Raw genomic sequence first — 26,204 nt, 5'->3', positions numbered from 1 at the left:
TGTGATAGTGAGTTCCATAATTTAACTATGCGCTGTGTGAAGAAGTCCTTCTTTTTATTTGTCCTGAATCTCCCACCCATCAGCTGGAAACAAAGCCCTATGAAGAGAGACTGAAAGAACTGGGCATGTTTAGCCTGGAGAAGAGAAGATTGAGGGGAGACATGATAGCACTCTTCAAAGACTTGAAAGGTTGTCACACAGAGGAGGGCCAGGATCTCTTCTCGATCCTCCCAGAGTGCAGGACACGGAATAACGGGCTCAAGTTAAAGGAAGCCAGATTCCGGCTGGACATCAGGAAAAACTTCCTGACTGTTAGAGCAGTACGACAATGAAATCAGTTGCCTGGTGAGGTTGTGGGCTCTCCCACACTAGAGGCCTTCAAGAGGCAGCTGGACAAGCATCTGTCAGGGATGCTTTAGGGTGGATTCCTGCATTGAGCAGGGGGTTGGACTCGATGGCCTTGTAGGCCCCTTCCCACTCTGCTATTTTATGATTCTATGACCCTTGATCTGATCCTGCAGGGCCCTTCGTGCATTCGCACAGCATTCGGCCCTCGGTCCAAAAGGGTCAGTACCCCTCGGCATTAAGCACGATGCTAGGGCTTTCCTGCCCATAAATTCCCCCAAGCCTTGCTGAAGGTGACTGCAAGCCTCAATCACAGAAAGAGAAGAAGTCAGCCACAGCTAGGGGAAACCGAGGCAAAGTCATGGATTATTATTTTTCTTTAATTGATTCTGGCTGCCATATTTGGTAGTTTCGTGCTCATGGAGTACGCACAGGTCAGCGCATCTTTAATCCGGCCTTGCAGAAAAAGGAAGCATTTTCCCCCTCCCTCGGCTTTAAGCCAAATGCTATCAGGGGTGAGGATAAAGAGGAGTGCTTGCCTTACCTGCAGATTGTAAATCTTTACACGGCAGAAGCGGCATTGCTCATAAAACATGGCATTAAATATTTCCCTGCCCACACTGCTGCAGGGCTAAGCGCTCATCTCTGGCTTTGTAACGGACGCACAAGCAACACCAGCGCCAGAATTCTGCCTCGACAATACGGGAGCACGATCGCAGCAGTGCAAAAAAGTATAGTTTGCCACTCCTTCGACACAGTTGTGCACTTGTAAAAGGCGGACTTCTCACCGGAAAATTAAACTGAAATGGATGCCTTTCACATTGATCAATAGCAGCGTGACTGCGTTTTATGCAAACGGTGGCCCGATTTTCTGGGTGGGTGGGGTCGCAAGGATGAGTAAACTAGTTGGCCTCATCTTTCACTGTCCAAGTTGCTCTCCCTTCAGGCGGCCAATCTAAATGCAAATTGTGAGAAGAAAAGAAGGCCCTACAATACTTTGGAGGAACAGCAGAGAAAAATTTTAAATTGCAAAGGAAGTTCTTGAAGACATAATCCTGCATAGGTCAAAAGATCCTGACCGGGCTAGATTAATCATTGTGCCAACTACAACAAAGAGCAAGGACCCTTCTATAGCACAATTATGTAGGCGTTAAGTCAGTTTGAAGGAAGTTCGCCCACTTTGCCATCCAGCCTGATCTCCTTTGAACATTGTGGTCAACCCATAACATGTTTCCTAGTCATCCCTTTATTGCTCCAGACAGCCCCACTCCTGAGGTCCCCATCTCCTCCAAGAGGAGTGGGTGGATTTCTGCACTGAGTAGGGGGTTGGACTGGATGGCCTTATAGGCTATTCTATGATTCTATGAACATCTTCTGAAGACCTTTCCTGCCCTGGGTCAGCTGCAGTGAGTTCAGAGGAGGGCAACGAGGATGATCAGAGGTCTAGAAACAACGCCCTATGAGGAGAGACTGAAAGAACTAGGCATGTTTAGACTGGAGAAGAGAAGATTGAGGGGAGACATGAGAGCACTCTTCAAGGACTTGAAAGGTTGTCACACAGAGGAGGGCCAGGATCTCTTCTCGATCCTCCCAGAGTGCAGGACACGGAATAATGGGCTCAAGTTACAGGAAGCCAGATTTCAGCTGGATGTCAGGAAAAACCTCCTGACTGTTAGAGCAGTACGACAATGGAACCAATTCCTTAGGGAGGTGATGGACTCTCCCACACTAGAGGCCTTCAAGAGGCAGCTGGACAACCCTCTGTCAGGGATGCTTTAGGGTGGATTCCTGCATTGAGCAGGGGGTTAGTCTCGATAGCCTTGTAGGCCCCTTCCAACTCTACTATTCTGATTCTATGATTCTGTGCACATAGAGAGAATTCTGATAAGGTTAGTGACCACTGTCTGCCTTTGCAAATTAAAAGAAATGGGGGGGGGAAATAACCCCCGCTCCTGGCTGTATAGACAAGCTGCCATAAGGCATTCTGGGATATTCAGTTGCATCTAGGTCTGCATTGGGGCCCACAAATTTTAGCTAGCCGGAATTGGTGGTTGTCATGAGATGATTCCTTGGGGGGCATCCCCAACTACGGGGATAAGCCTGAGAGAGGAAGAGAACAGCGAGGAGGAGGAGGACTGTGAGTAAGATTGTGCGGGAGGAGATGTAGCGCTGAAAGTACAGAAAAGACAGACAGGCTATAAGGCCATTGAGTCCTGGTAAGGATTGATGTTGTGTCGGAGGGAGAGATGGACAGTCCCCTGCCCTCCCCTAGGATGAGCTGGCGCTCCTACATCTAAGAACAGAGACCGGGAGTGGATCGGAGCCCTGCCCTCAGATGTAAGAGGAGTCTGAGAATGCTCTGAGGGGTTGGGATCTTATGCAGAGCCCCACAGCATCAGGGTTTTGTTTCTGATGCCACACTGAACTTTCAAGGCCCTCAAAGAGCCACTAAAGCACACTGCAAAGAAAGTCGGGAACAATCCACTGCTTCAAGCTCAGGCAGATGGCAGATGCTCCATATCACGTTATGTTATGGAGCAATGAGAGCCCTTCCACCGTGCAATGAGAATATAGGGGCGCACCCTACCCTTCTCCAGTGTTTTGAGCAGAGAAGGGGGCATAAGGGCTCCCCCGTGGTCTTGCTCCAAGCTCAAGCTCCCATCACAAAGGGAAGGAACACTCACCATGGTGAGCAAATTCCTTGGCCTCCCTATATTATTATTATTATTAGGGGTGTGCACGGACCACCACCCCCAATCCACTTCGTGGCCCGATCCGGAAAATCTGGATCGGGCCCGATCTTCTTCGCGCCGCTCTGCCTGTGTCCCGCTCCGCTCCACGTAGCAAGATCCAGCTTCGCCACCATCGCTACATGGACGGCGGCAGCGGCGCAAGATAAGCCACCACCACCACCACCACTCCGCCCCCTTACCTGCATCCGTCACGGGCTTCAATTGAGGCCCCAGTTGAAGCCGGAAGAAGCCTCAGCCTTCACTTTCGCCTTCAACCGGGGCCTCAATTGAAGTCCACGATGGACGCAGGTAAGCGTCCCTCCTCCCTGCTCCCTTACCTGGCGCTGGCGCCGCCACCGCCGGATGGATGGCGCCACCGGCAACGCCAGATGAGTCCCCCTCCCCCCCACTTACTTGCAGGTGAAGTTCCGGATTGAGGCAATCCTCTTCGCCTCGATCCGCAGCCCCCCAGACTCTCTTCGCCTCCGCCTTTCCCAGAGGCGAATTAGGCCGCCTCGCTCCTGCTTCTCTGAACTGAAGAGAAGCGGAGCACATCCCTTATTATTATTATTTCTTCTGGTTGCAGCAGTGCTCTCAGCCACTTTTTCTGGGCTTAGAAGAGCCTGTAGAGGAAGCTGTGATGGCTCCACGTCACCCTTTACAGTTGAGGAAACAGTATGCCATAGGGATGTTGGGAAATCCACAATGGAACCAAGTGATTTAAGATTTTTATGAGTCTGACTTGCGGATTCCACAGCAGACCGGCTTCTCCCACAACGGGTAGACTCTGAGGACATGTGGAATATTTCGTTAACCTTCAGGAATTTTGCTCAAATTTCATCGTAGAAAAATATGTACACACACACACAAAAAAAACAACCAGCCAAACATGTACATTTTCCCCCATAGGCTAAGGTGTGAAAATGAGCATTTGGGGGAGAATTTGTGCATTTTCACACATGGGAATTTGTGCAAGTTCACATTTGCGCAAGTGCAAATTTTGCGCAAATTCAGAAATAAAAAAAAAAGAAATCCAATTCGGTCGATGGGCAGACAAGGAAAGGCGCTTGACAAACTGTGAAACACAGACAGGGCAAATTGTACACAACCCATACATCCATAGTGTGGTGGTGGTGGTGGGGAGAAACATGATGTGAGTAGAGAAAGAAAGGAGACAGCGAGGGAGCAGAGAAGGGCAAGAGGACAGCAGTGGGGCAGGAACGCAGGCTAGGCACATCGGTTATTTTCACTGCTGTTGTGTCACAGGAACCCCTTCAACAGTTAATTGATCCCTGAAAATGTGTTGCGGACAGGGGCCCACTTCTTCATGCTCCCCCAGCCTCAGTTTCTCATTTGCAAGCCCTGCGTGGTTTAATGCTTCGTCACGCTCCCTATGAAGTTAAAGAGAGAGGCCAATCCGGCGTCACCTGAGAATAGCAGAAGGACCTTCACTAGGCCCACTCCTGGGGCAAAATAGTAGCCAGATTCAGACATGAAATTGCCATTTGAAAGGCGGAGGCAGAGAATGTTCACCGCACAATTCTCGAGCCGCTGGGGAATTTTCCCCATGGATGCCTCCAAATGTGGCTCATGCTGGGCCATTTTAAAAACCCGGACCCATGTTCGAAGTGCTTTTGAGCTGGAAAATACCAGAGCATTGATAACTGAAGAATAGGTTGTACAATGAGCACCCTTTTCCCAAGGATCCAAACTCCACCGCGGACCAGAAACTAAGTTTCTGCACAAAAAAGCCCTTCAAGGACTCAAGGAAGAGGTTTGTTGGAGTCACATTCGTATTGGCAGAAGTTAAAACCAAGCCCGCGTCCGGCATTTTCAATGCTATTCCCTGCAGTCATGCAGAAATGGTCAGCAACAACTCGAGAACTCAGAAGGAAAGGGGAAAATTAAGTTCTATCGTTTCTGTTTGTACCAAGCAGGGCTGTCTCTGTGGACGGAGTACCCCCCAGTTGCTGTCACTGAAGTCCAGACGTAATTCTGGCAGGTACTGGCCCAACAGGCTGAAACCCATCTGTGTCAGCCTAAATCTGGATGCTGGGTTATGTCAGTGGGATCAATCATAGAATAGCAGAGTTGGAAGGGGCCTACAAGGCCATCGAGTCCAACCCCCTGCTCAATGCAGGAATCCACCCTAAAGCATCCCTGACAGAGGGTTGTCCAGCTGCCTCTTGAAGGCCTCTAGGGTGGGAGATCCCACAACCTCCCTAGGTAACTGATTCCATTGTCGTACTGCTCTAACAGTCAGGAAGTTTTTCCTGATGTCCAGCTGGAATCTGGCTTCCTTTAACTTGAGCCCGTTATTCCGTGTCCTGCACTCTGGGAGGATCGAGAAGAGATCCTGGCCCCTCCTCTGTGTGACAACCTTTTAAGTATTTGAAGAGTGCTATCATGTCTCCCCTCAATCTTCTCTTCTCCAGGCTAAACATGCCCAGTTCTTTCAGTCTCTCTTCATAGGGCTTTGTTTCCAGACCCCTGATCATCCTGTTTGCCCTCCTCTGAATCTGTTCCTCTGAACTCCTCTGAACCCCCAATCTGTTCTTAAAAACAGTTTCAGGAATAAAGCCATTGATGGGGTCTAATCACATAGACTAGGATTTAGCCTTGGACTCCGAGAAGGCAGTCTAATGCAGAGGACAAGAAGATCAGGAAGTCGAACCACGATGCATTTTAAACCTAAGAATTTTAAGATGCTATGATTGTTATTTCAATATTGCATTGGATTTATATGCTCTTTTAACTAATTTTATGTATTATATTGTGTTTGGAGTTGTTCCCCGCCTCGATCTAGAGGGAGAGGTGGGTAATATTTATTATGATTATGATTATGATTATTATGTGGTTTTGCCCAAGTCTTCTGGCTGCAAACTGCAGGCAGAAGTTTTTTGGATGGAGTGGGGGGGAGAGAAAATAGGAGCAGGGGATGACCTGACCCGGGACTTGGTGTAAGACTCCACAACAAATCATAAGACTGACCTGAATGACAAATTAAAGCCGTCCCATACTCAGTACCTTAATTTAAAAGTATATTAGTTGTGCCTTTTGAATAATACTTTGTGGGGATGCTGGTGGGGGGTGATGGGAGTTGTAGTTCAACTTAACTGGAGAGCAACGAGTTGGGAGGACAGCATATCTGTTATTGTTTTAAATTGCTGCAAACCACTTTGATGGTGTTTTAGCAGATAAGGGGGTATATAAATGTTAATAAATAAAACACTTCCAGTTTATGCAAAGGAACGGTGAAGCTCAACAGGTTTGGCCACTGTTGTTTTTATGTTTTTTTTAATTTTTGTATACTTTTAATGTTTACTATTTTTAATTGTTGTAAACCGCCCAGAGAGCTTCGGCTGTGGGGCGGTATATAAATGTAATAAAATAAAATAAATAAATAAATACACTCCCCCAAATCCTCAGCAACATGCAAGACTTCAGTGACAGACATGCAGGGCTTCCTTGACATTCATGTCAACATAGAATGGATTCCCTGAAGCTGGAAAAATCTGGAAACCACTCTTCTAGCAGTATGATTCATCCTGCCCAGATGCGTCATCTCTTCCAGTTCAGATGACATTTTGCCCAGTGTGCATTTGTCTCTCTCTTGGGCTAGGCCCAATACACGCTCATCAGATCCCAACGCTAGCTCTCTTAGGGACTTTCTGGGCGCTGCAAACAAGACGCATCCAGTAACATTTTCACTTGCTGAGCACAGGGGAAGGCATGCGCTTTGCGCTGGAAAGGTCTGAATTAATGGCTCCAGGCAAAACCGTTGTCTTCCCAAAGGAGGGGAGGAGGAAGGAGCTCTTCTCTTTGGCAAAAGCCCATGATAACACTCGTACCTGCTCCCGTCTGTTCTTAGGTTGTAACCCAAGATTCGGAATGGCAGAAGCGAAATATTTCTCAATGCTTAATGTACTAACTTTGGCAAGATTTAATGTCCTGCCATCTACTCTGTTGCAGGGGAGGTTTCAGAAAACTACTTTTCATGATCGCTTGTGCCCATGTGGAAGCAATGAAATTGAATCGGTTGTCCACATTTTACTCTGTTGTTGTTTTTACACAAAGATTAGAGAGAGATTATTATATGACACCAGTTTAGAAATTAATGCACTTCTTCATTGCTTCAGGGCCACAGAGGACAGAGACACAATCGAGGCATTTGCAAAATTCTTTTTGAATGCTACGAGAATAAGGTCTCTCCAGAATTGATTCTGTTGCATACTTTTCAAATCTGTATGTAATTTTGCCTTACTCTCGTGCAAAATTTTGCCCTACTCTCGTAATGTCTGGTCGGTGACCATAATAAAGTTGATGATGATAACATTCGTAATCCTGAAAAACACAGTAGAATAAATGCCCAAATCCCTATTTGTAAATCTCATAAATGAAAGGTTTGTTACAGGTCTGAGCTCTTACACAGAGCCTGATCAAGAGCAAAGGTAGAGACCGAACAGCACAGAGCTAAAAGCACCGCCACAACAGCCTACATAGCTACGCACAAGAGAGTTTCCTCCAACCAGTGTGCTGGACATTCCACTTCCAGGAGGGAGATCCTTTAAAAAGGAAAGCAAAGATCCCACAGAGTTCCCAGTGCAGCTGAGAGTCTGTGTGTCAGGTGCACGGATGCTCTTTGAACATCAGGAGATGATAACCGTACTTACGAACAGCAGCTGTTCAGGGGCAAATGAAAGAGTCATTTCCCTTTTAAACAGGCTTTTGGCTTCAGCCAAAGCTGCAAGTGCAATCAATGAGAAAACACCGCCAGAGGAGGCTTTGCTGGAGATGAGAGGGAAAGCAATGAAGATTTTTCTTCGCTTTTCTTAAGGAAGCTTTGGCATTCCTTCTTGGGAAGCATGGCCTGCAGCTGCAAGGTCAGGAATGTAAATTCACTGCCGTGTGGTTTCCGCAATTCCATGTAGCCACATGGTTTTGGCATAGAATCTGGATTCTGAGAATCCTTCCCCAACCTGGTTCCCTCCAGGTGTGCTGAACTGCAACTCCCATCATAATACGCTCAACACATCTGGGAGGTGTCAGGTTGGGGATGGCTGGTTTACACTGAAAAAGGTAGAGTCAGTCCCTACATTGATAAGATGTGCTGGTACATCCCATCAACTGCTAGGTCATTAATGATGCGCAACAAAGCCAGAGGCAAAGGCGTGAAACCAAGGATATAGTTTATTCTAAAACCAATGCGTTTCAGACCCTAAGGGTCCTTCCTCGGGGCAATCTAAGGAAGATTTATATATCTATATTACACACACACACACACACACAAAGTCACATGGACATCATTATTAATCACAATCATAGAATCATATAATAGCAGAGTTGGAAGGGGCCTACAAGGCCATAGAGTCCAACCCCCTGCTCAATGCAGGAATCTACCCTAAAGCATCCCTGACAGATGGTTGTCCAGCTGCCTCTTGAAGGCCTCTAGTGTGGGAGAGCCCACAACCTCCCTAGGTCATGGCTTCCATTGTCATACTGCTCTAACAGTCAGGAAGTTTTTCCTGATGTCCAGCTGGAATCTGGCTTCCTGTCACTTGAGCCCGTTATTCCGTGTCCTGCACTCTGGGAGGATCGAGAAGAGATCCTGGCCCTCCTCTGTGTGACAACCTTTGAAGTATTTGAAGAGTGCTATCATGTCTCCCCTCAATCTTCTTTTCTCCAGGCTAATCATGCCCAGTTCTTTCAGTCTCTCTTCATAGGGCTTTGTTTCCAGACCCCTGATCATCCTGGTTGCCCTCCTCTGAACACACTCCAGCTTGTCTGCGTCCTTCTTGAATTGTGGAGCCCAGAACTGGACGCAATACTCTAAATGAGGCCGAATAGAGAGGAACCAGTACCTCACGCAATTTGGAAGCTATACTTCTATTAATGCAGCCCAAAATAGCATTTGCCTTTCTTGCAGCCGTATCGCACTGTTGGCTCATATTCGGCTTGTGATCTACAACAATTCCAAGATCCTTTTCGTTTTTAATATTGCTGAGCCAAGTATCCCCCATCTTGTAACTGTGGGGATACTTGCAATAGTATCCCCACTTGCAAAACTATTGTACACTGGCAATAGTTTTGCCAGTGTACAAAAACATATTAAAATTAGTGATTACAAGTAAAAAGCATATTAAAAAGATTCAAAATATAAAAACAATTTTCACCTTATCGCATATATGAACATAAACATACTCACTCGATAAACTCAAGATATAACTTCTGTTTCATACCCACAAGTTTATCGAGTGAGTATGTTTTTTACTTGCAATCACTATAATTTGAATATGTTTTTGTACACTGGCAAAACTACTGTGATTAATAACGATGTCCCACGTGACTTTGTAAATATTATACATTTTTCTTAGACTACCCTGAAGAAGGACCCTTAGGGTCTGAAACCCGTTGGATTTTAGAATAAACCATATCCTTGGTTCCAGCCCTTTGCCTATGGCTGTTTTGGCATCCCTATTGGGGTTCTCTCTTTTGGGGGGGGGGGGCTTCATTAATGATGTGTAACAACTCTACTGGGAAAACTTTGGCTCCCCTCAAAATTCCTCCAATGTTTTGTCCAAGGAGAAATCCTGAAATTTACTTAATGTAAGGAAGTTGCTACCAAAATTTCTTCTACTCATTCTGCACCAATGTGAAGTAGCTGCCAATGCTTTGATCACTGCCTATTCCCTCCTTGCTGCATGTTCAAGTCCCTCTACAAAACCCACAAGGAACAGAGCCAAACCTAAAGGCATAAAGGCCCAGTTGCAATGAAAAGCAAGTCCTTGCTTTTCCAAAACAAACAAAATAGGAAGAAAGCAAATCAACTCAAAACACGTGCAAAATATCACTGAGCAGCTTCTTGTTGACATGGCAAGGTAGAGAAGGGCTCCCACAGTACAAAACACCCAGATCACAAGTAGCCAAGACAGCAAGGAGAGAAAGCTAATTTTAGTTTTTTTGTGGATACCGACAGCTGTGGTCAATAACTGCTAGGAAACGGCACACAGAAAACAGACATGGGATGGAATTAAGCCATGTATGAACTCTAATTGTAAAAAAAAAGCAGCAGACCTTGGCAGGGTTCATACAACATGTAACCTGCCATGGGTTACCATGTAGTCTGAACGCAGCACGTTTTCTGTAAGGTAGCTTGTTAACCATGCAGTGTGGTTTATTTTTCTTCAACAAGCCACCTTGAGAGCCCATGGCAAGTTCTTGGGTTGTTCAGGGTGGTTAACAACCACCTTGCATGGTTAACAAGCAACCTTGCGGAAAACGCTCTGTGTTCAGACAACACAATAACCCATGGTCAACAACGAATCACACTGGGTGGGTTGGCGGGTTGTGTGAATCCAGTCCTTGCCAGTGAAAGACAAAAAACGAAGAAGCAAAAACACAAAACAGAAAGTAGAAGAAGCATAAAGGAAAGAAAAAAGTAATATCTTGTTTCCCAGAAATAGCCATAGTTTTAGAAGAAAAATGGTTGAGAAGAACTGGAAACAAATTGGGAAGGGAAGACAGGGTGGGATAAGAGAAGAAGAGCACAGGGGAGGACTTTGTTGGTCTCCCCGCACATTCCCCATTCCTCTGTGAGTGAGTGAGCGTACCATGGTATCCTCAAAGCCTTCTCTCCCAGAGGTAACCTAATAGGCCAAAAGACCTTGAGAAAACCAGCAGAACATCACAAGAGCAACTGAGATTGAGTCCCCTTCTCCAATAGGTTCCACAGAACCTAGCGAGCACAGGATCTCTGAGGAGGCAGAGAATCATAGAATAGCAGAGTTGGAAGGGGCCTACAAGGCCATCGAGTCCAACCCCCTGCTCAATGCAGGAATCCACCCTAAAGCATCCCTGACAGAGGGTTGTCCAGCTGCCTCTTGAAGGCCTCCAGTGTGGGAGAGCCCACCACCTCCCTAGGTAACTGGTTCCATTGTCGTCCTGCTCTAACAGTCAGGAAGTTTTTCCTGATGTCCAGCTGGAATCTGGCTTCCTTTAACTTGAGCCCGTTATTCCGTGTCCTGCACTCTGGGAGGATCGAGAAGAGATCCTGGCCCTCCTCTGTGTGACAACCTTTTAAGTATTTGAAGAGTGCTCTCATGTCTCTCCTCCGTCTTCTCTTCTCCAGGCTAAACATGCCCAGTTCTTTCAGTCTCTCTTCATAGGAGGCAGAGAACTTCCTCAGAAACAGTGCCAGAATGGGCATATTCTGTGTAAACAGAATGCTGGACTAGAGGGACCCTTGGTCTGATCCAGCCCGGTAGTTCTAATGATCTGATGACTCCTTGGAGATCCCAGTCCTTATAACAGACTTGGATCCAGAAGGGCGAGGGGTTATTTATTAAAATTTATATCCTGCCTTTCCACCAGGAATAGCACTCAAGGCGGCTATCAATAATACCCCAGACAAAATACAAAAGTATAAAAACGGAACATAAAAAGCAAACCAATTAAAAGCTCATCAATAAAATTACCCAGAGGGCTTGTCTTGGAGTCAGAGAACGAACGCAGCCAAGTCCGTTAATCCGCTTTCGGGGAGGGGGGAGCAAGGGGCAGAGGCTTTCCCTAGTGCTGCATCTGAAGATGCAGTTATTCCCTTCCCAGGTGTCAGTCCGCTTCTGGAGGGCTCCCTTTTCAGAGGATGGCATGGAACTTGAGCCAAACATTGCAGAGGAGCTGCCTGTGTCTAGGGACCATGGGGCAGATCAGGGAATCCTGGGCCCTCAAGGGAAACAGTCATTGACACCCCACACCCTCTCAAACTCAGAGGCAGACACCCCAGGGAGCGCTAGTGTCTAACACAGCCTTCCTCAACCTGGGGCGCTCCAGATGTGTTGGACTACAACTCCCAGAATGCCCCAGCCAGCTCTGCTGGCTGGGGCATTCTGGGAGATGCAGTCCAACACATCTGGAGCGCCCTAGGTTGAGGAAGGCTGGCTAACAGGTTCAGGCTCAATCTGCTGACAGTCCCAGAAATGCCCACCTAAGGAATATGGACTCCTCCTCATGAGTAAAGGTATACCCTTGAGCAAGGCTCTGCTCACGAATAGGCGCTGCTGGTTGCATTTGGGCTCTGGGTAGGGCTCTCAAAGCTCAGGCTTAAAAGCCTTCAGTTCTAGGCACAGAGCACTGGAACACCGTCTATGCACCAGCTCCGAGATGCCAGCACGTGTTTCCTAATTGCCTGGCTCTTCTCTGGAACACCTTGCATTTGGGCTGCCTACTGCCTCTAATTCCCGGGAGCTCTGGCCACACCAGGGCCCTCTTGCCCACCCATTCCTTCCAATCCTGAATTACTGCAGGGTGTTGTTGGTTTTTTGCTGGACTAAAGAAAACAAGCTTTTTCTGAGCCACCTCCTCTTACTCACCCGGTAGAACCACTTTCCTAATCGTAACTGTCCCTGTCTGCATGCTCAGTTGCAGGCTACCAACAGGGAACAACTAAAAACAAAGTTGTCCCATCAGGGGACAACAAAACAGCAGATCCCATAAATGTGCAATCAGTTCTCATGAAGTATTATTATTATTATTATTATTATTATTATTATTATTATTTATTTATATAGCACCATCAATGTACATGGTGTGTACAGATAACACAGTAAATAGCAGGACCCTGCCGCATAGGCTTACAATCTAGTTATTCAAGAGCATTTGTTCACAGAACACTGACCCAGCAACATACGAAGGGGTACCTATGTCAGGGAAGGAGACCCACACTAGTCCAGGAAAAAAAAAAGGGCCAATGACAACTGTCCCCAGGATGTCACCGTGTAGCTTCCGCTGCTCCATCGGCAGTCTTATTGAACAGCAGGGACCAGCACAGGTCTGGACAGCACACACACACATTTTTATTATGTGGTCACAGACCCAATAGAAACAATAACCACAATCATTAATTTAAAACCATAAAATCACAGTCATTTGTTCATTATACGAACAGGCTAAAAGAGTTATTTAAAACATACACATATTTAAAATATATAGGCGTAGTTAGCGCACCGGGTACAAAAGATAAGCAACAGCAGCATGGGATAGAAGTTACAATTGATTTGCAAGACCTTTGTACGGAGAAGAGGAACTTAGCCACTAACTCTGTTGTTAACTTGTTTGTACTTGCCAGAAAATATTCCAAATACTGTTAGGGTGTCCTTCCAGGGCATTTTCTCATAAGAGGGCCAAGAAATCTATTTCTCTCCTCCCTAGAATCATAGAATAGCAGAGTTGGAAGGGGCTTACAAGGCCATCGAGTCCAACCCCCTGCTCAAGGCAGGAATCCACCCTAAAGCATCCCTGACAGAGGGTTGTCCAGCTGCCTCTTGAAGGCCTCTAGTGTGGGAGAGCCCACAACCTCCCTGGGTAACTGATTCCATTGTCGTACTGCTCTAACAGTAAGAATGTTTTCCTGATGTCCAGTTGGAATCGGGCTTCCTTTAACTTGAGCCCGTTATTCCATGTCTGGGAGGATCAAGAAGAGATCCTGGCCCTCCTCTGTGTGACAACCTTTTAAGTATTTGAAGAGTGCCATCATGTCTCCCCTGTGGAAGCTACATTTGAAAAAAGGTCTGGACAGCAGATGCTTGAAATGCTAAAGCAGACTGCCACTGCCCACTATTTGAGCCATCCAGCACCTTGCATTACAACCCTGCTTTCCATAAAGCACAACAGAATTCTTCCTGGATTTCTAGATTCGTCTCAAATTTCCATACAACCCAAGCTTCAAACCCCAATGAGGAATCAAGACTACATGAAGAAGGCACAAACGTACCTATCAGGGAGCCTGGTAATGCTGGTCGTTTCCTCCCCACAGTCTGGAAGAGGAGCTATTCTCACTTAGACCTAAGCAACGGGCAGTAAGGTTCGTCTTCTGGGCAGAAACACAATTTCACAGCCCCATGTTACGAATAGAATAATAGAATAGCGGAGTTGGAAGGGGCCTACAAGGCCATCGAGTCCAACCCCCTGCTCAATGCAGGAATCCACCCTAAAGCATCCCTGACAGAGGGTTGTCCAGCTGCCTCTTGAATGCCTCTAGTGTGGGAGAACCCACAACCTCCCTGGGTAACTGATTCCATTGTCGTACTCCTCTAACAGTCAGGAACTTTTTCCTGATGTCCAGCTGGAATCTAGCTTCCTTTAACTTGACCCTGTTATTCCGTGTCCTGCACTCTGGGAGGATCAAGAAGAGATCCTGGCCCTCCTCTGTGTGACAACCTTTTAAGTATTTGAAGAGTGCTATCATGTCTCCCCTCACTTTCAGGCTACTTTACCAGAATGAGAAATTATCCCTGTCATACTAATCAGCAGGCTTCAGAAATGCACGAGCCAACTGGCTGGCAGAGATCGCTAAGGCCCTCCTATACTGGTTAGAAACCCCTCCAGAGCTGAGGCAGAGGCCACAGGGGATGGAGTCTATGGGCCATTACTCAGTGAGGAACTGGGAAGGGAGAGGAGGGGTCGTGACACGCTTGGAAAGAAAAGGGCCAGAGGTGAAAAAGGCTTTGCTAAGGTCACGTGAACAATTTCTATAGCAAGAGTCCTTTTGCGCAAATAAAAATGCAGCCCCCAAATGGTAGTAATTTAATGATAGGGGAAAGGGGCTCCCACCGGACCTGCAGTTTGCCATGTTTGGGCAGCAGCCCGTATCCAACAGATCCAGCGCAAAAATCCCCAGCAACAGCAACAGATTAGCAGCGGGAACAAGAGGAACACAATGACAGTTTTCATTATACTAACATTCCATGCTGTGAAAGTTTCAATGAAGCCTTTTAATCCACCTCCTGCATGCTGTTCCCCCTCTCGCTTCCATGCGCCAGGTTGGAAACCCGAAGATCTTGGTGAAGGAAGCTCTGGTTTTAGACTATTAACTTTTGGTAGACACAACCAGGGTTGTTGCTAGTCCTGGTCATTCACATGTTGTTGATGATGATAACAAAAACATCACCATCATCGCTGCCGATTCAAATACTTAAAAGGTTGTCACACAGAGGAGGGCCAGGATCTCTTCTCGATCCTCCCAGAGTGCAGGACACAGATTAACGGGCTCAAGTTAAAGGAAGCCAGATTCCAGCTGGACATCAGGAAAAACTTCCTGACTGTTAGAGCAGTACGACAATGGAACCAATGACCTAGGGAGGTGGTGGGCTCTCCCACACTAGAGGACTTCAAGAGGCAGCTGGACAACCATCTGTCAGGGATGCTTTAGGGTGGATTCCTGCATTGAGCAGGGGGTTGGACTTGATGGCCTTGTAGGCCCCTTTCAACTCTGCTATTCTATGATTCTAAGTTCCCCGTGGACCAAACATTGGACTAGATCAGCCTTCCTCAACCTGGGGCGCTCCAGATGTGTTGGACTGCATCTCCCAGAATGCCCCAGCCAGCTGGCTGGGGCATTCTGAGAGTTGTAGTCCAACACATCTGGAGCGCCCCAGGTTGAGGAAGGCTGGACTAGATCGACCTTGGTCTAATCCACTTATGCTCTTCTTCTCTTATGTTCTTAATTCTAGAGTTTACCTCCTTGTAAACATTTTCCCCGCTGCACCATATGACACTTGCCATACAGACTCCATGTTTCCCGTTTCCACAGAAAAGAAAACGTACCGGCAAATTAGCACAGCAAAAGCTACCAGTGGGTATTCAACGCTTAGATTAGAATCACAGCTACCGGGGTATATTTTATGCACGCCCATCATTCTTCGCTCTTACCTAATTAATTTGGTTTTATCTGTAATATGCTCTAGCCACATCTGTCTATAGCCTCCACCAATTCTTTTTTGTAACAAGAGCTGGGATTTCAGAACCTGATAGTAAATACATGCAAAAGCTTTTTGCTGCAAAACATTCTAACAATACAACCACCTCCAATGAAATGTAAACTGCTTAACCCCAAAACAGCTGCATTTTATGAAGTGTTGTTTGAAGACAGGCCTCCAGGAAGCAGTGTCAATTCCTTGTCAATTAGTGTGCAGGGGCAGTCAGAGCGGGCAATTATGACAAGAGCAACCCTACAAGAAAAATCACGTCTTGGAAAGCACATAGAAGGATGTGCAGCATTTGTCCAAAACGGAACTCCACAAACAGTTCAATCCTATGCATGTTTACTCTGAAATAAATCCCCCTGTGCTCAATGGGTTGCAGGATTGCAACCTCAAGGTGTAATTATGTTTACTTAGGGTGACCATATGGAAAGGAGGAAAGGGAATTTCAGCAGGAGTCGTTTCATAGAATCATAGAACAGCACAGTTGGAAGGGGCCTACAAGGCCATCGAGTCCAACCCCCAGGAATCCACCCTAAAGCATCCCTGACAGAGGGTTGTCCACCTGCCTCTTGAAGGCCTCTAGTGTGGGAGAGGCCACAACCTCACCAGGCAACTGATTCCATTGTCATACTGCTCTAACAGTCTGTATGCATGCAGCACCTGGTGAAATCCCCTCTTTATCACAATCGTTAAAGCTGCAGGAGCCCTGCCCTCTTTAGCTAGAGTGACCAGATACAATAGAGGGCAGGGCTCCTGCAGCTTTAACAGATGTGATGAAGAGGGAATTTCACCAGGTGCTGTTCGCATAGAAATGACATTTGGTGAAATTCCCTTTTCTGTACAACTGTTAAAAGATACAGGAGCCCTGTCCTCCTTTCCATATGGTCACCCTAGTTTACTGAACTGATTCCCAGGAAGCCACCAACTAAATTGATGCAATTAATGCTGGAACACGTGATCAAAGTCTCTCGTCTTGATTGGGCAGCATCTACCAACCCACACAATTATCACACGTTTTCTATCTATGTGACCAAAAGGCCGTCGGTCTACAAAAAGAATCACCCAAGAAAGGTCACTTCAGCTCAGCACTTTTCATTAATGACACAAGGCCATATTCTTCACACCCACCCTTTTCACACACACCTCCGAGAACTGGTTTGATCAGGGCCAGCAGAGAGAAGCTACAGCTCGTGCAAAATGCAGCGGAAAGATTGATTTCGGGAACCAGAAGGTTTGAACATATAACACCTGCTCTGGTCCGCTTGCACTGGCTGCCTGTATGTTTCCAAGCCCAATTCAAGGTGCTGGTTTTGACCTATAAAGCTTTACACGGCTTGGGACCACAATACCTGACGGAACGCCTCTCCTGAAGTGAATATACCCGGTCAATACGTTCAACATCGAAGGTCCTCCTCCGGGTGCCTACTCCGAGAGAGGCTCGGAGTGTGGCAACGAGGGACAGGGCCTTTTCGGTGGTGGCGCCCAGACTCTGGAATGATCTCCCTGATGACGCTCGCCTAGCGACAACGCTATCTTTCCGGCGCCAGGTTAAGACTTTCCTCTTTGCCCAGGGATATGGCGGCACATCTTAATCACCCACATGTTTAGTTTTTTAATGGTTTTTAATGCTTTATGTGTGTATGTTCTGTGTTTTAGAATTTTAAATTTTGTATACTGTTTATCTTAATTTTAGAATTTCTGTAAACCACCCAGAGAGCCCTGGCTATGGGGGCAGTATCACAGGACATTTACACACACACACACACACACACACACACACACACCTGCAAGCTGAACTGATGCAAACACCAAAGCTATTAGAACTAATGAGCAACTGCAACAACACTTTACGTTCTCTACAAAATTATTGCAATGTGGAATCATTTCACGTATTGGCCACGAAGTATTAACTTCCACTTCTTTATTCAGAATTTAATCGAGTTGCAGTGGATTACCCTGGGCACTAAACTACTCTCACCAGGAGACTTCAACTAGCAATGTTTTCTGAAAGATGGGATTTCACTTTGCACTTCAAATTGAGTCGTCCTCCTCTGCTTTGTAATAACATTTGTTCACCTGGCCAGACAACAGCCAAAGCTTCTGACTCCTACATTGTGTGCAAAATGGTTAGCTGTAATAGACAGGTCTGTTACATGCCTTCTCCCTACCCCCATCTTTACCAGGCCTAACAAAACCTAGTACCCAGTTTGTCAGGCAAATGACTCAGGCTGCCTAGAGATCAGGCCCAAAAGCCAAACATCACCCAGAAGCAGTGATGAAGCAGTTGTGCATACAGACACTGCATACATTCATAGATACATAGAATAGCAGAGTTGGAAGGGGCCTACAAGGCCATCGAGTCCAACCCCCCTGCTCAATGCAGGAATCCCCCCTAAAGCATCCCTGACAGAGGGTTGTCCAGCTGCCTCTTGAAGGCCTCTAGTGTGGGAGAGCCCACAACCTCCCTAGGTAACTGGTTCCATTGTTGTACTGCTCTAACAGTCAGGAAGTTTTTCCTGATGTCCAGCTGGAATCTGACTTCCTATAACTTGAGCCCGTTATTCCGTGTCCTGCACTCTGGGAGGATCGAGAAGAGATCCTGGCCCTCCTCTGTGTGACAACCTTTTAAGTATTTGAAGACTGCTATCATGTCTCCCCTCAATCTTCTCTTCTCCAGGCTAAATATGTCCAGTTCTTTCAGTCTCTCTTCATAGGGCTTTGTTTCCAGACCCCTGATCATCCTGGTTGCCCTCCTCTGAACACGCTCCAGCTTGTCTGTGTCCTTCTTGAATTGTGGAGCCCAGAACTGGACGCAATACTCTAGATGAGGCCTAACCGGGGCCGAATAGAGAAGAACCAGTACCTCACGTGATTTGGAAGCTATACTTCTATTAACGCCGCCCAAAATAGCATTTGCCTTTCTTGCAGCCATATCACACTGTTGAGACCACAATTTAAAATACTTTGTTCTGGATTATTCTCCACACCACCACTTCCTCAGGCACATCAGAAACTCCCGTAGAGACTAAATATCAGGTGGTGTCTTGCGCCCCAGTTGTGTGTTTTTTTCTTGATGAGGGGGCCTTCCACAGGAAGGCCCTGTTTGGGTGAAGCAGTGCTCCCACAAGGATAACACAGATGCGATCACTGTGACTTCCAGCATAGTGGGGGCACTTTTGGGAGCCATCACAGAAATGAAATCATAATAGCATCATCTAGTCAAGTGAGCTCCTCCCCTCCAACAGAGGGCAGTATCCATTACTGCTGCTGAGCTAGCAGGAATACCTGCTAGTGCTCTGGGAAAATAGCGCTTCCTAGAACAACTGGAAACTACCCCAAATAACCACTTCCAGAATAGGACAAGTCAGCAGAGGTTACAAAAGGAAGCTCCACTGACTTCTCCCATTCTAGAAGTGCTGGTTGACTGCCAGCATTTATTTATTTATTTATTTATTTAGAATATTTATATACTGCTCCCCATTGAAACATTTCGGAGCGGTGTACAAGATAACATGAAAAATAAAAACAGAATAAAACAGTTAAAATAAAATTTTAAAGAAGCAAAAACAGAGATTCAAGGCTGCATATTAAGGAAAGGCTTCTTGAAATAAAGATGTTTTCAGGAGCCTGCCTGACCTCCAGAGGCAGGGAGTTCCACAGGAGGGGGGCCACCACGCTGAAGGCTCTTCCCCTTGTGAACTCCAATCGGAGGATGGATCTATGGGGAACCACCAGCAGCAGGCCCCCGGATGACCTCAGTGACCGGGCAGGTTGGTAAGGGAGAAGGCGCTCTCTCAGGTATCCTGGTCCCAAGTTGTTTAGGGCTTTGTACACAAGTACAAGAACCTTCAACCTGGCCCGGTAGCGAATAGGCAGCCAGTGCAGTTCCCTCAGCAGAGGAGTTACATGCTGGAAAGGGGCAGCTCCAGACAACATTGGATACCACACAGAGAGTTCCACAACTTGGGTGCTACCACCAAGAAGGCCTTGCCTCACGTGTCCATCTCTGATGTCAGCCGAGGTCCGAATCTAAGTTCCTATGACATCCCTATGTCAACTGGACAGCAACACCATGTTCATGATCTGAGTGCTGCCCTGTGTAAAATGACCTTCTGACTGACTGCCATCACTGAAGTCAAGAAGGCATTAAGACCTCACAAGTCAGGCAGGCTAGCTCTTCCCTTTCATTTCCTTCCTTCCCCTTCCCCACTGTCTTCTGAAATGTAAGTTCCTGGGTTAGGAAGAGCTCCCTTTATCGCTTGCATTACACCACGAAGTCTCGCGTACACATCAACGGCGCATATCCCAAAGTCAGGAACGAACAGAGGTACATCTGCAGATTTAACACCGTTAAGGAAATGGCAACGCATGCGAGCTAGGATGTCAAATAATGAAAATCGTTGTGGTTGAAAAGCAGTAAGCAAGCATTGCAAATAAAATATCGACAAACAAAAAGTATTTCTCTAGAATCTGAAAAGAGTAACTATTCCAGGATGAGGCTCCAGAAGGAATCCTGAATTAAAAATGCAACTTAGCTTGGGTTTTTCAAAACTACTATTACTGTCACAGCTTTACAGGAGTCGCAAACCAGGGCTATGGAGTCGGCACATAAAACCTCTGACTCCTCTATTCATGGCATCTCCGACTCGGACTCCTTTAATTATATATTGATATAGGAAATAAATTTCCTATATATTTCCTACATCGACTGCAAGCACGCAACTTTTTAGAACCCTCTGTTAAAGCCCGGGTCTAAAGGCTAAAGCTAAGACATTCTGTATTTATTTATTTATTTATTTATTTATTAAAGAAGCCCAAAAATGAAAACAATGAGGTTATATTTTTATTTATTTATTTATTTATTTAACTGCAGTTATATCGCCCCATAGCCGAAGTTCTCTGGACGGTTTATCAAAAGACTATAGAGTATAAAGTCATAGGATATGAAACTATAAAAGAAAATCAGGAACAGCTTTCTCTACTAGTTCAAAAATTGAAAGTATATACTTTGATATCAAAGTCAAAACTACAAAAAAGTTTTAAAAAACCAATTGAACACCTAAAACAGCTTAACAAATGACCATTTTAAAAGAAATGAACTCAGTTAGGTACATAAGTAACATAAACCTTTTTCGAGATTAAAGTATCATTTGAATATAAAATTCAAGTGAATATACATATCACAACTCTATATACAATTTAAATTTATTAGGAGTTGGAGTTGGAACATTTTTACCGACTCCGACTCTAGTAACCCAAGGATTGCTTCCGACTCTACGATTCTTACTCCACAGCCCTGTCACAAACACCACTAAACTTTTTGCAATTTTTTGTATACTCAGCCGTTGGTGGAATCATTCAAATGGCAAAAAAACATAACCAAGCGAGTTCCACTATCATTTTGATCTTAATATGCACGTTGGCTCCTCCTTCTCTACAGCCAAAGACATCACAGTACACATTTTCAATATTTCCTCCAAATCTAGTCTCTCCCCTCCCCAAAAATAGAGATCAGGGCTGCTTCAAAAAGTTGTTTAGACCATCTCTTGTGCAACGAAATGTCTAACAGTTCACAGACTCTTTGAACCATCGTTTTGCTGCCAAGACCACTTGGCTGGACACAGCTGACCCCTGAATGAAAGTAAACTGTACTTGCTGGAATGAAGAGACGTTGCAGCTGAAAACAAAAGCAGAATTTTACTGAATGAGGAGCCTTTCAGAATTGTGTAGCTGAGGATGAAGGAGGCTGGTGAAGGAAGAGAAGTCGAAAATCTCCCCACACCCCATTCCAGCAGATTGAATTAAATACCAAGAGACGTTTCGTCATCCCTTCCACACGGGACTCCTTGCTGAACGCTGCATTTCCCAGTCTAGGGCCCTTGGCTGTCACTGCACCCGTTGAAACTGTCCATTTAATATTGATTGCATCTAACAGCGAAGACAGTCGGCAATAATAAATTATTTGTTAAGTCCTGGCAAAAGTGCAAGACAAGGCTCCAGCCCAAAGAGATATAAAGCTCCCAAAGGGAGCTTCGGCTATTGGGCAGTATAAAAATACAATTAATAATAATAATAATAATAATAATATAATGGCACAAAACACTAGAGAAGCTACATTTATCTCAATCAATTAACAGTGCAACCCTAAGCACGTTTACTCAGATGTCAGTCTCACTGAGTTCTGCAGCTCTTGTGATGTTTAGGATTGCAGCTTAAAAACCTTTTAACTAAAGTGATCCAGATTAATTGAGCAACAGCGTCTTTTAAAAGGTTGATTGTTTTAAATACAAGGGAATTATTATTTTCACATTTGAGAGAATGCCTCTTCAAACATAGTGCCTGCTCTGGTGTGTGTTCCCACCAAACAAATTCCAGACGATAATCATATTAATCTATTTTAGCAAAAGCAACAAAGAGTCTTGTTTTACCTTAAAGATTTAATATCTTTAAATGTAAAATTTATTCTGGCATAAACTTCCATGGATTATAACCCCTCTTCACCAGATCCATAGAGTATTGCAGAATGTTTCAGGTCTATATAGAGTGCATATTGGAGCAGGGGTTAGAATTGTAAGCCGTGTTGTCAGAAGGAAATTAGATGCAGAAAGTAACTATCACATTATTCACAGTGGTCATTCACAGCGCAGTTGTTGCCGATAACACAAAAGTCCTGGAACTAGGTAAGCCAATTAAGACACGTAATGTGAAAAAAATACTTTATCCTGATTTAAGCCTCTAGCAAAAGAACTAAACCTGTTGATGTATTCCAACTCAGCAGTCGCTTCACTCCATTGAAATTGTTTTTTGAATATTTCTGCTTCTTATTTTTCTTCAGAAAGATGGCTTTTATTCATTTGCAAGTTTATTCCCACCTAGGGCACAATCTGATGTGTGTTTACGCAGAAAAAAAAGTCCTACAACTCCCAACATTCCTCAGATTTTTATTTTATTTTTGCCTAAACTCACAAAAGATTGTGCCTTTAATCTAATCAACTAGAACTCATGATTCATTTAATAGTTAACTGTAAGAGAGCCCTACAAAACACAGCAGTCAAAATCAGATAACCAGAGCAAACTTTTACAACAAAGGCATGCGATTTTAAACATGCTTGCCCCAAACTTTGCTAAACTATATCAAACGTGGCAAGCCGTTTAGGATATGAGAACCAACAGCATTGCAAGGAAACAGATCTGTTTTACCCTTTAAGTACACCAACAGAGTGCTGGACTAGATGGACCCTTGGTCTGATCCAGCATGGCACTTACGTTCTTATAAAAAGAAAGTCAAATAGATATTTTTTTAGATTGCCAGTTAATTTCAGAGGCAAGGAATGAGGGCAGCAGAGGATGGGAACATATATCAAAATATCTAAACCAGTGTATACTCAGTATCATGAGAGCCACCGTGGTGGTTAAGAGTGCTAGGCTAGGATCAGGGGGACGCAGGTTCAAATCCTCACTCAGCCGTGAAGCTCATCACATGACCTTGGGTGTGTCACCAACTCTCAGCCTAACCTACCTCGCAAGGTAGTTGCAAGGATAACCTGCTCCATGGGGATGATGAGTGCTGTAGTCCAACACACTGGTTGGGAAAGGCTAGTGTATACAATCCTGAAACTCCTTGGAGGAATAGCAATCTAAAACCGGAGATGTGGGTCAGAGCTTTTGGGAGCCCACCGTGAGACTTTTGTTATGTTTAAGTCAGCAGGATATACTTAATTGTGGTGTGTTTGTTCTGCAATTAAAACTGGCCATAACATACAACAGAAACTGTCAGAGTGTTTATCCATCTAGCTCAGCCTTCCTCAACCTGAGGCGCTCCAGATGTGTTGGACTGCATCTCCCAGAATGCCCCAGCCAGCGGCTGGGGCATTCTGGGAGTTGTAGTCCAACACATCTGGAGCGCCCCAGGTTGAGGAAGGCTGAAGCGGTCCTTCTCATCCCCTGCTACCTGAGTCCCTTTTGATTGGGGGAAAAAACAGGGATTCAACGTGGGACTTTCCACATGTAAAGCAGAGCATCTACTACTGAGCTACAACCCTCCAAGTACCCACAATTAGTAGTATTCTTACACCTATACACTCACACAGCTTCATTGGCTCCCAGTTTGTTTCAAGGCACAATTCAAAAGGTTTACATCCAATACTGGTCTATCTTAAGTCCCATTCATTTCAATAGGGCTATTCTAAGTAGGACTAACGTCGGCTACAAACCCAAGTGGTGGTTCTGACTGTAAAAGCCCTAAACATTAAAGGCTCTACTTTTAGGAAAGGAAAGGAACCTCTCGTGCAAGCACTGAGTCATTACTGACTCTTGGAGGGACGCCAGCTTTCGCTGTCGTTTTCTTGGCAGGCCTTATAGCGGGGTGGTTTGCCGTTGCCTTCCCCGGCCGTTATTACCTTTCCCCCAGCTAACTGGGTACTCATTTTACCGACCTCGGGAGGATGGAAGGCTGAGTCGACCCGAGCCGGCTGCCTGAAACCAGCTTCCGCTGGGATCAAACTCAGGCCGTGGGGAGAGTTTCGGCTGCAGAAACTGCTGCTTTACCACTCTGCGCCCTAAGACTCATTTTAACTAACTAACTAAAAATAAAATAGCAGGCACGTGAATGATCGCCTGTTTCCATGTGAACCTGCCTGGCAGCCAATAATCAGAGACCCTTCTCTGCGTACTCTCACGCTGCAGAGGTTAGGTGGGCAGCTACTACACTACTAGGGAGAAGGCCTTTTCTGAGCAACTCTCTTCCACATGACACCTTTATCATTATCCTTTAGGCAACAGGCAAAGTCTGCCCTGTTGGCGCAGACTTTGAGACAGGGCCTTCTCCACGCACACCCAGAATGTGGAATTCTCTGCCCCAAGAGATTCATCTTCCCTCTGCCTTTTGAGATTCTTCCCCTGGCATTTGAAGGCTTCCCCCACAATATTTTATTTTGTTTGTCCACTATGTCGTGTTGCTGTTTCCTTTTCTTTCATTCATTCATTTAATAGATGTTGTTGCAATTTTAACATATATACATAATGTTGGGTATCTCTTTTTAGATATAGCGTGTTTTATAAATTTTGTAAATGAAATAAAACAAGGCCCGTCTCACTCACCCGCCATCACAGCCCAGTGAATACAAAAGAGAGGGCCCCCATATACTGTGGGCTACAGGTTTTATACATTTTAAAGTATTTTATGGTGTAATCCTATGTGGGTGGCTTTAAAGAGGATTGGATAAATTCCTGGAGGAGAAAGCTATCAGTGGCTACTAGCCCGGATGACTGTGTGCCAGTATCCAAAGCAGTAAGCCTGCATGCACCGGTTGCTGGGGAACATGGGTGGGAGGGTGCTGTTGCACCATGTCCTGCCTTGTTGGTCCCTAGACGATGGCTGGTTGGCTACTGTGTGAACAGAGTGCTGGACTAGATGGACCCTTGGTCTGATCCAGCATCAGGGCACTTTTTATGCTCTTAAGTTTAATATGTAAGGCACAGAACTTAAGACTCCACAAAGCCTTTTCAATAAGGGTTTGTCTAACTTGCACAACTGTTGGAAATGTAATACACCTAATGCTTCTTTAATTCCAATGTTTTGGCAATGCCCAGTAGTTGCTTTTTTGGGGAGGAGGTTATAATAAGGACAAACTTTGTACTGAAACAAGCTTAAATATGGAATGACGTCCATGTCCTCCTAAACTACCTACCGGCTTCTTGGAAGCTAACACATGGTCAGCGCAGATGGATCTTCAGAGCCCTTATGACAGCTAAAAGACTATCACTTTGGAAGGACAAATGCTCACCTCCCATTATGCAATGGACTGAGGACTTAACAACACTACCAACATTTGAACAGGGGTCATATAGGCGCAACTTTCAAGTGGATAAATACATGGATGTTTGGTCTGCTTTTCTTTATTTTCTTTATTGCATTTTTATACCACCCAACAGCAAAAGCTCTCTGGGCAGTTTCTTGAAACCTATGCATAACTCTCTCCCCCACTTTTTCTTTTAAACAATGTATTTGATGGGGAAATCGACGATATTCCTATACCCTATTTCTACGATTCTAAGAGGCACTTTCCCCCCCATATAAACATCTCTAAAAACGGGGTGCGTCTTAGAATCGCGGGTGTGTCTTAGGTTTTTTTTTCTGTTGGTGGTACTGAAATTAGTGCACATCTTACAATCGATGGAGTCTTACAATCGAAGAAATATGCAATGTTTCTTCGCTTTCGTTTTTCACAATTTAATTTTGTTCTGTTTTGTTAATATTCACAAGAAAAAATTAAAGAGAAGGAAGAAAATAAAGGCACAGAACTTAACACATGTCAGTGATCCAAAAGTAAGGGGAGAAAGGGAACCATGAGGAAATAATAATAATAAT

The 26,204-nt window shown here is 45.3% G+C and overlaps 1 protein-coding gene across 2 annotated transcripts in view; it reads right to left on the bottom strand.

Moving 5' to 3' along the window:
- EXTL3 (exostosin like glycosyltransferase 3) overlaps positions 1-26,204 on the bottom strand; it is a 208,354-nt gene that overhangs the window by 140,464 nt on the left and 41,686 nt on the right. The gene's annotated exons all lie outside the window — the stretch shown is intronic.

The sequence above is a fragment of the Elgaria multicarinata genome, chromosome 4 (genome assembly GCF_023053635.1).
Source record: "Elgaria multicarinata webbii isolate HBS135686 ecotype San Diego chromosome 4, rElgMul1.1.pri, whole genome shotgun sequence".
Classification (NCBI taxonomy): Eukaryota; Metazoa; Chordata; class Lepidosauria; order Squamata; family Anguidae; genus Elgaria; species Elgaria multicarinata.
The sequence above is the reverse complement of the archived record's forward strand: the minus strand, read 5'-3'. Positions and strand labels throughout refer to the sequence as shown.